Here is a 9,718-nt window from a genome sequence, read left to right as displayed (position 1 = left end):
TAATCGCACAATTTCTTTTCTTTTTTTTTTTAATATTAAAATAGATAAATATATTGTCATAGCTGAACCCCAATAGCTAAATACTAACATTTATGAAAGTTATGCTGTGACACTGTCAACGCAGATTATTGATAGCTATGTCGGTTTTCTCTAGTCTTTCAACCTACCTCATGAGAAAATTTCACAATAACAAAAATAGTTGTTTGGAATAGTCATTTTGTGGTGTTGAACTCACAGCAAGACTTAAATTTGACCATTTTCAGGACATGGAGGCTATCCCATAATTCTCCCATAGGTATATGCTCACTACAGTGCACTCTCCCGATAACGACCTCTCCGAATAACGACATTCTCCCGATAACGACATTGGCCCCCGGTCCCGATTTTTTTACTATATGTTATTAGTAATGAAACTCTCTAAGTAATGACATACTTTTTAGACCACTCTCCGGATAACAACATTGAGTTAGCAATAATCGGCTGTGACTTTGCTAGATACAAAAATAAAAATACAGTGCACTCTCCCGATAACGACCTCTCCGAATAACGACATTCTCCCGATAACGACATTGGCCTCCGGTCCCGATTTTTTTACTATATGTTATTAGTAATAAAACTCTCTAAATAATGACATACTTTTTAGATCACTCTCCGGATAACGACATTGAGTTAGCAATAATCGGCTGTGACTTTGCTAGATACAAAAATAAAAATAGCTAAAATGTTGTTTCCGGTAAGTTTCATTTCATTCTCTGAGCCAGAGGCACCTCATAGCCAATGAGATCACTTTGTTATCGGCCAATGAAATGTTTAAACAAACAAGAGCAATAAATGCCCCTACTTCTGGCCCCATTATCCGCGAGCAGGCCCGACTTATTGCGGAGAGGCTAGGCGTAACAGATTTTCAAGCAAGCAGCGGTTGGCTGATGACATTCAAGCAGCGACACGGCAACAGAGGGAAAATGACACACAAAAAACAACAACAAAAACAAACAACAAAACTACACACACACACACTTCGTGTATTTTACATGTTTGGAAAGTCCGGTCACTGATCACCCACTATGGTTGGTACATTAATGTACATTCTAAGGGTCTAACCACACCCCTTTTTCCGCTATCTTGAAATTTTCCGAATAACGACATGTTCCCGATAACGACATGCACCTCTGGTCCCGAGCCATGTCGTTATTGGGAGAGTGCACTGTATTTATTACTTTTTAGATATGAGTCTCAGCCAAGTTTTGTTCATCACACAATGTGAGTATTTCATGTGAAGATTTATAATCATAAAAAATGAATATTCTTTAGATAAAAGAAGCCTAATAAAATTAATGGTATCCAAAGACTTTTTATGGCTATGTGGTCTTGTGGTATTACACTACTTTTGGATCGGAAGGTCCTGGGTTCGAGCCTCGCTCGGCACATAGTTGAGTCCTTGGAAAAAGGCTCTTTTCTCACATTCTCTCACCATACTCAGGTGCAAAATGAGTACCTGGCTGTTAACAGTGTTGTCTCTGTCAGAAAAAAAATTGTATTATCGCCTAGCAAGCGTCGTGTCTCTTTCTACATTTTACGTGTTGCTGTTGGTCAGGGACTCTTTTTATGATGCTGGATACCCCATTTGTACTGAAAATTAAACAATTATTTATATTTGGCGCAGACCGGACTACCTGAAAATTTGAAAATTGGTAATTTTTAGGAGATCAAAATTATAGTCACTATAGTTAATTTGAAACATCATTTACCCTAACAAGTATAATGACACTTCAAAATCCTTACAATAGATAGGAATCTTGCTAGGAATTAGATACAGCTATTTTTTTTTTCCTCTCGTTACTTGTTATATTTGGGATCATTTTCGATTGTTGGTTATATGTTTAGCTTTCACATTGTGCTAATGTCTGTATTCAAAAATCATTTGTACTTCCCACCACTTGCAGCGTAATCAGTTTTGTAGAATGCTACGTTACTTCTTTCATGCATTTAGCCAGAATTTTTGATATTCTTTCAGTCTTTATACAAACAATTGTATGCTTATTTGACTTGATGCTTTTTGTAAAGTGATTTTTAAAAATTGAATTGTATCCACCAGTGGATATTTTGTTCATCGCCATGTAGATGAAATTGTAGATAAAAAGGACGATTTTATGCTACTTATCATACAAGGAAATTCATTGCTCAATTATTTAAATTTAGCTCCTTGTGATAAATTTTCTCTCATTTGTCAAAGTGAGGGTCCTTGACCTTCCCCCTCCCCTATGTGGACAAGGGAAGACAACTCTTTTTGCCTCTTTTCCTCTATATCTGTTTTCTCTTCCATGTTGCTGTCTATCTTTGCCCCAGGCTTGGCTGGGATTCCTCACTGTACGGGATACCGTATGTTTCTGTTTTCTTTCATATTTATTATTTTATTTTGGGAAATGATTTATTTTTTTCCCCATCATGTTTAATGGTAGTTAATAGGCTTCAAATTCGTGATGTCACTTCCCTCGAAATGATGCATAGTAACTTAGTAAGTGGTTCTAAACTATCAGAACAATGGCGGACGTCCTTATGAAATACTTCTCTGACGGGCATAAAAGTGTATCCAGAGGAGAAAAACATTATAAATCTGATCATGTTTTGACTTTTATAAATTCTGATCACATGACATGTGAAAAAGTTCTAGCCAGCATGAAGAATACGAAGTACCGATTTTCTTTGTTTTGAACCAAGCTGCTCGTTGCTGGGCGGATGTGACAGCGGGATGTTTGGAAGTCTCAGATGAGTCACTTAGATACTCTGCCTTTGGGATCTATATCCATTTTCTATCTAAATTATCCTCTTGTCTGATTTTTACTTGAGTGCTTGTTAGTCCAGCCTTACCGTGATCTATAATAATAATAATAATAATAATAATACTAATAATAATAATAATAATAATAATAATAATAATAATAATAATAATAATAATAATAATAATAATAATAATAATAATAATAATAATAATAATAATAATAATAATAATAATAATAATAATAATAATATAATAATAATAATAATAATAAGAAGAAGAAGAAGAAGAAGAAGAATTAAAATAAAAATAATAATGCATTGCATTTGTTTAGGAATGACTATCCTTCACAAATCTTTGGGCCTCTTTTTCACTCACGAAGTGCCCGAATTCGCGTCAAAATATGGGACGAAGCCGGTTTTGTATATGCTATTTAAAAAAATTAATTACGACGCTGTTTATCGATGAATATGACTGAAAGTTGGCACACAGTTAGAAAAAAGGTCATTTTAGATTATGTCAAGCGACAAAACTCGTGCGATTACCAGAAGACAGTTAAAAATAGATTTTTACTCTTTGGAGTAAAATATTTCTAAAACTACCGGGCGTGGAGGTTTTGTCGCTGACAAGGTAATACATGAACATTTCTTCTTTTTGGTTGTAAAATTTCATATGAATATGAGATGGGAGCATCACCCTTGAATCGTATACCTATGATGTTCGCATGGGTGTACGATCCGATAGTGATGTCGTTTCTTCTTCTCTTTACTAGCCTATCCTGCTTCTTTGGTTTGTGATTGTATTTTTGACAGGGGATATTTTTTTTCCTGTAAATCCTCTGCCTGTTTGTTCTTGGTTATTTATAATTTAGCTTATGATATCTTTAGGTTATGATTTTGATTGACATTTGTACTATTTTTGTTAGATTGCTTGTTTTTTTGTTTCAGCGGTCTCTCATATAACCTCAATTGTGTTGGAAGAGACCTAAAGCAACAAACAAACAAACAAACAAAAATATGACAAGTACTTTTCCCGTATTTTACAAAACACCATCCTAATTTGCTCTTCAAGTTTCAATCTTTTAATCCATTTATTACGCAAGATACAACCATAGGTCGAAAAAAAAATGCCGAAAAAGCGTCCCATATTTTCGCGTTTTTTTCCTCTTTGCGGTCATCCAAATAAATGACACCTTTGAAACTGCATAACTTGTTTATTTATGAATGGATTTTCAAAATTCAAAAACATTTTTACTCAGTGGAGATAGGGCTTTGATTTTAGACAAAAAAAAATTCCTCAAAAAGAGAAAAAAACATTTTTCATAGTCATTGCTAATTTGTTGAGGGCTCTACCATATCATAAGGAAATGGTCAGAGTGCTTTACACGTGCATCCACATTTTAGTTCGGAAAGGAACAAGGTCTCTAGATGCTTTTTTAACATATCTTCCAACCAACAATGCTCTATATCTTTTGGAAGTTTGTTCCAGAGTGTTGCGATGTTTCTAGAAAAAGTGCGTTCTCGAAACGACTAGAAAGATCTCTTTCCTAGAGCAGTTTTCTGTTGGCTGACAAGTGAAGGAATTGAGTCGTGGTATAAAACTTTCAGTTTATTATAGAGATAAATTGGTTGGCGTATGTTAAGACATTTAAAGCAAAATAACTTTGTCTAATCTTTTGCATTTCTTTGTCGTTATCTTGTTACTGGTACTAATGTGGAAAGTACCATAATGCTCTTTGAAAACAAAGTTTCTTTTGTTTATCTTGCTTTATCATCCACTTCCTTTTTATGAAACAACCAATCAGATTTGGTGTAAATTTTATTTGTTTATGAAGATTTTTGCTTAAACTCATTTCTTTCTCCATGTTTCCTAATTAACAGGCAAGGAAATGGATTACTTTAATATGTCGGTGAAAACGTCAGATATTGACTTCAACAACTTTGGATTTACGTCGTTGATGATTAAATTTCCAAGGAAATCCAAATATGAAATTCCTGATTGTTTTGACAGTTGTTGTCTATTCATCTACAAAGCTGTTTTAAAATTTTTTTTTGCAACTGTCCAGTTTTCAATTAATATTTTAATCTCCTTTTGTACCTATAGTAAATATGTCAACAATCCTCTTTATGTATTTTTATTTTTATGAAGTTCATTCAAAAAGGCTTTTAAAATTATTAACTCTCTTGAGTTCACCATAATTGAAAATCAAACAAATTTGTTGGATTTTCCATTTATGGGAACTTGAGAGAGTTTAGAAAGAAGTAGAATAATAAAATGGTTCTATAACTTTTTGATTTTCACAAGAATTGAATTTATAACTAAAACATTGAAACGACAACAGAAATTTGGTTTATCAGATTCACCCCCCCCCCCTTCCAAGCTTTCTAGTGTTGGTTTAGAGGTTAAAATGGTCAATTTTGTAGTTATTTCCATCTTATCTTATATCTTATCTATAAATAATTAAATTTTATTGTGTAAAGATAAATATTTTTTTTTTCCTTTTTTCTTTCTTTCTAATTTCATCAATTTTTCCTCTTCCTATCATTTCTGCCTTTGCCTTTGCAATATGCATGTATAATCTTTTCCCATCTCATATTTCATAACACAATTTTAAATATTTTTTCTTCTCTTTTTGCTTCAATTTATTTAACATTCATCAATCATAAAAGATGATAAAAATAAATGATATATTTCTAAATTCTATTTTTTCCCTTCCATATGGTTACTGAATGATTTATCCCATGAGAAAGTCATATTAAACCACTATGTTCTATGTGTCTTGAACCAAGGTCATCTTGAAATTAACAGTGTGTGTGTGTGTAAGTGCGTTTTGTGTGTGTGGTGTGTTGAAATAGTCAGACTAAAGGCCCATTCCCATGATATCATTTTGGTTGTTTTATGATGTTGTTTCAGGCTTATTATTTATCACACGTGATTCGATCCATTTATACAACTACTTTTAAAAAATCTTTTTTGTTTTTTTTTTTGTTTGCCAAATTCAGATATTTATCAAACATGTAAGGATTTTTAAACTCAAGATTTGAGAAGGTTAATGCAGGTTTCGTTTTTTTTTGTCATGAAATTTTGGATTGTAATCAGTAATAGATACACGGATTGTAAAAAGTAGTGAACAAAAACGAATATAACAGCTTCAAAATAGAACACCAAACACGGAATATTTTGGGCTCAAAACCCTTCCTCAGGCAAAAACAAAGATAATAAAATCATCATTACATAATTACTTACAAAATAGACAGATAGCAGAGAATTATATCCGCCGTTTATCTGTTTTTTAATCGATTTATTTATGTTTTTATTGATTTTGTTATTGACTGAAGGAGGGCTTTGAGATCGAAACATTCCATATTAGGTACTTTGTTATTTTTTATTATTTTTTTTTTGTTCATTACTTTTTCCAGCAGTTTCGCATCACTTTAAAAAAAAATATTTTTTTTCTTCTCAGAAATGGATAAATGGTCAAACTGAACTCATCAAGTCTAAGGCATTTAAAAAAAATTCATGGAGAATAGAAATCTTCCATTTCAAATTGATAAGAATTTTTTTTCTCCTTCAAATTTGGATTGACATTTTTTTTTTTTTACATATTTTGTTTTTGTTTGTTTGTTGAGTGTGTTGTTCTTGTCTTCAGATTTTGGGAAAAGACCCCTTGGGAATGAACAGACCTTTAGTAAATGAATTCCTTTCAATGTATCTATTGGATATAATGCAAATGTCGCTGCTGCTCGAAGCTCGAAGAAATAAATAACAATGATAGTGCGGAATAGAATCTTAGATTTAACCTGTTAACTGTGTTGTACTCTGGAAAAACTTGAATTTTAAAATTTGGCCAAAAGAATTCGTCCTTTGAATTTTGATCGATTGAAATGACCCTCATCTTGGTAAAAACTCTCAAACCTGGGACTTTGCAAAGTGTTCCTTAAGTCCCAGGTTTTAGAGTTTTTGCCAAGATAATGGTCATTTCAATCCATGGAAATTTCAAGGACGAGATTTCTGGCCAAATTTTTAAACACCAAGTTTTTCCAGAGTGCGGCAGTTAATTGGTTAATTTCCAAAGACAGATGATGTGGACATTTTGAGTTTCCTCATTGTCTACAAAACATGATGCATGAAACACTGAAGACAAATGAGAGGTGAAAGGATGGCATTGTTGAGGCGAATATTCACCACTTTAAACATAGCCGTCCTCTTATCTCTCATTCACCTTCAGTGTTTCATTCATTATGATGATAATGATAATAATAATAGTAATAATAATAATGATAATGATAATAATAATAATAATAATAATAATAATAATAATAATAATAATAATAATAATAATAATAATAATAATAATAATAATAATAATAATAATAATAAACTCATAGATCGCATGGTATCCTCAACAATGAGGCTCTTGGAGCTTTAAATTACATCAACACAAAAAATATAGAAAGTATATGACATCAAAAAAGAAATGTTTTCAAGGATTTCTTGAAAGCAGACAATGATTTGGATTCTCGTATGCTCTGTAGAATGGTGTACCATACAGACATACCAAAATGAGAAAAGGACCTTGTTCCTGCCTTTGTATACGAATGCGTGGGATAGCCAAATGGGTGGTGTCATTGGAGGAACGCAAAGGTCGGGTTGTCGAATATATCTTTAGGAGGTCTATGAGCTGGGGAGGGGCAGTATTTTCCCGACAATGATAAACTAGGACACGTGCTCCGAATTTGACCCTTTTCTCAACAGGCAGCCAGTCTAATTTTCGAAGGAGATGTGGATAAATGGGAAACCCGAAACACCCACATCATCTGTCTTTGGATATTAAATTGAAGCTTCTATTAGATTTTATTACTGTTTTTTTTTGTATCTATTGGATGTATTTTGTGTACTATTCAGATATACCCACCACCGTGCCACAATATATACTGAATTGATGATATAATATACTATAATATATCATATATCTGATAATATATAATATCCTTTTTTTAATGAATTCTTTTTCGTAACTCGTACTAACACACTTTTTATTCTATAAGATTATACTGTATGTTTATGTGTGTGTGTGTGTGAGTGTCTGTGTGTGTATATGTGTAAGTGTGCGCTCATTTGGGAATACCATTTTTGTTTTCGAGCTTTCATTTTAATTTTATCAATTCAACTTTTACAGATCAAGCTTTTTATATTTTCCTATAGACTAGAATATACAATATTTCAAAGACGGAGTCTACGAGAGGTCTTCTCTCGAGTTCAATAAGTTACCGACTTCAGTTAAAAGCTAGATTATATTATAACACCTTATCCAGATGTCCAAGAAAATTTAAGAATATAAAATGGGAAAATTGAATGGACTCTAACACCATGACTTATTTGTTTGCGTCCCACACACATCATCAACACATCATCATCCTTACCACACACATCATCAACCTTACCACACACATCATCAACCTTACCACACACCTCATCAACCTTACCAGACACATCATCAACACATCATCATCCTTACCACACACATCATCAACACATTATCAACATTACCACACACATCATCAACCTTCCACACACATCATCAACCTTCCACACACATCATCAACCTTCCACACACATCATCAACACATCATCAACCATCCACACACATCATCAACACATCATCAACCTTCCACACACATCATCAACACATCACATCCAACATCATACAATCACTTCCACACACATCATCAACCTTCCACACACATCATCAACCTTACTACACACATCATGAACCGGTCAGATATATTTTTTTATCCGACCCGTGTTTTTGTTTTTTTTTAATAGAGACAAAAATGGAAGTGAGATGTTATGCTTTGGAATTATCATCAAGGTAAAGAAAATAAATTGTTATTAATACAAGTCATCTCTCTTAAATATTGATCAGATTCAGTTCAAAAGATGATGATGTAAATTAATCATTGAATTTTCCAACGTTAACAACCTTCATTTGTCAACAGTTAATCGTCTTACGGTCTTCCCATTGGCGCTTAAATGACATCAAATCCTCGCAATTTGCCTTGAATTCCCTGAAAAGAAACATTATATACACACACTCAAATGTTTTTTATGAAAATGCCTAAAACTGGATTGTCGTTATAGCAAAAAAGGAAAGAAAAATAATGATATTATGATGAAATAAAGTATACCGTATTCATAATTTATGGTTTAGTTTCTTTTGTGTCTCTTTTCAATCTACTGGCAGTTTCTGAAGCTACTGATAAGGTCTACTTTATCCCGCCTTATATCTGTAGTCCTTTGTAGTCTTTAATCCTTCATGAGAAGTCTTGGTTTTGCCCAGGAACTGTCTGGGTTTCTCTGTCTAGAGGGAGGCAGTTGGTTCCATGGGCGTGTTTTTTGTTTCTTTTAGGAACGGTTGTTTTTTTTTTTTTTTTTTTTGATCCCCTATGGAAGTCCATTGTGACCAGACATCTCAAAACGTTATTATGTTGGCATGGACCTGATGCTTAAAATCAAAATAAAATTTTAACTAAAGATACATGTCACCATTGAGGACAGCTGTTTTTGTTAGTTAAGCGTTAAAAAACCTCCAAAACAAACTAAAAAACAAGAACAAACACATGCACACACAAAACCCACAGAAAACAAAAATAAAAACAAAAAACGAAACAAAACAAAAAACCCCAAAAAACAAACAAAAATCACGAAAAGATGAAAGAAACAACCATATTAACAACAGCCCCCCCCCCCACCCCTCTAAATTTCCCATTCCTATTTATGATGATTTAAAAACCGAATTGTCTTCATTTCGTTCATAGTAACACAATACCGTATTGACTCGGTTGTCACAGTTTTAGTTGGGATTACTCAGAATTCCAGGGCTGCCAAGCGTCCCAGATTTCATACTGCTGTGTTGCAATCTGGCGACGTCACGCCTTTTTT

The sequence above is a fragment of the Berghia stephanieae genome, chromosome 3 (genome assembly GCF_034508935.2).
Source record: "Berghia stephanieae isolate SIO BIC M18660-M18661 chromosome 3, UCSD_Bste_1.3, whole genome shotgun sequence".
NCBI lineage: Eukaryota > Metazoa > Mollusca > Gastropoda > Nudibranchia > Aeolidiidae > Berghia > Berghia stephanieae.
The sequence above is the reverse complement of the archived record's forward strand: the minus strand, read 5'-3'. Positions refer to the sequence as shown.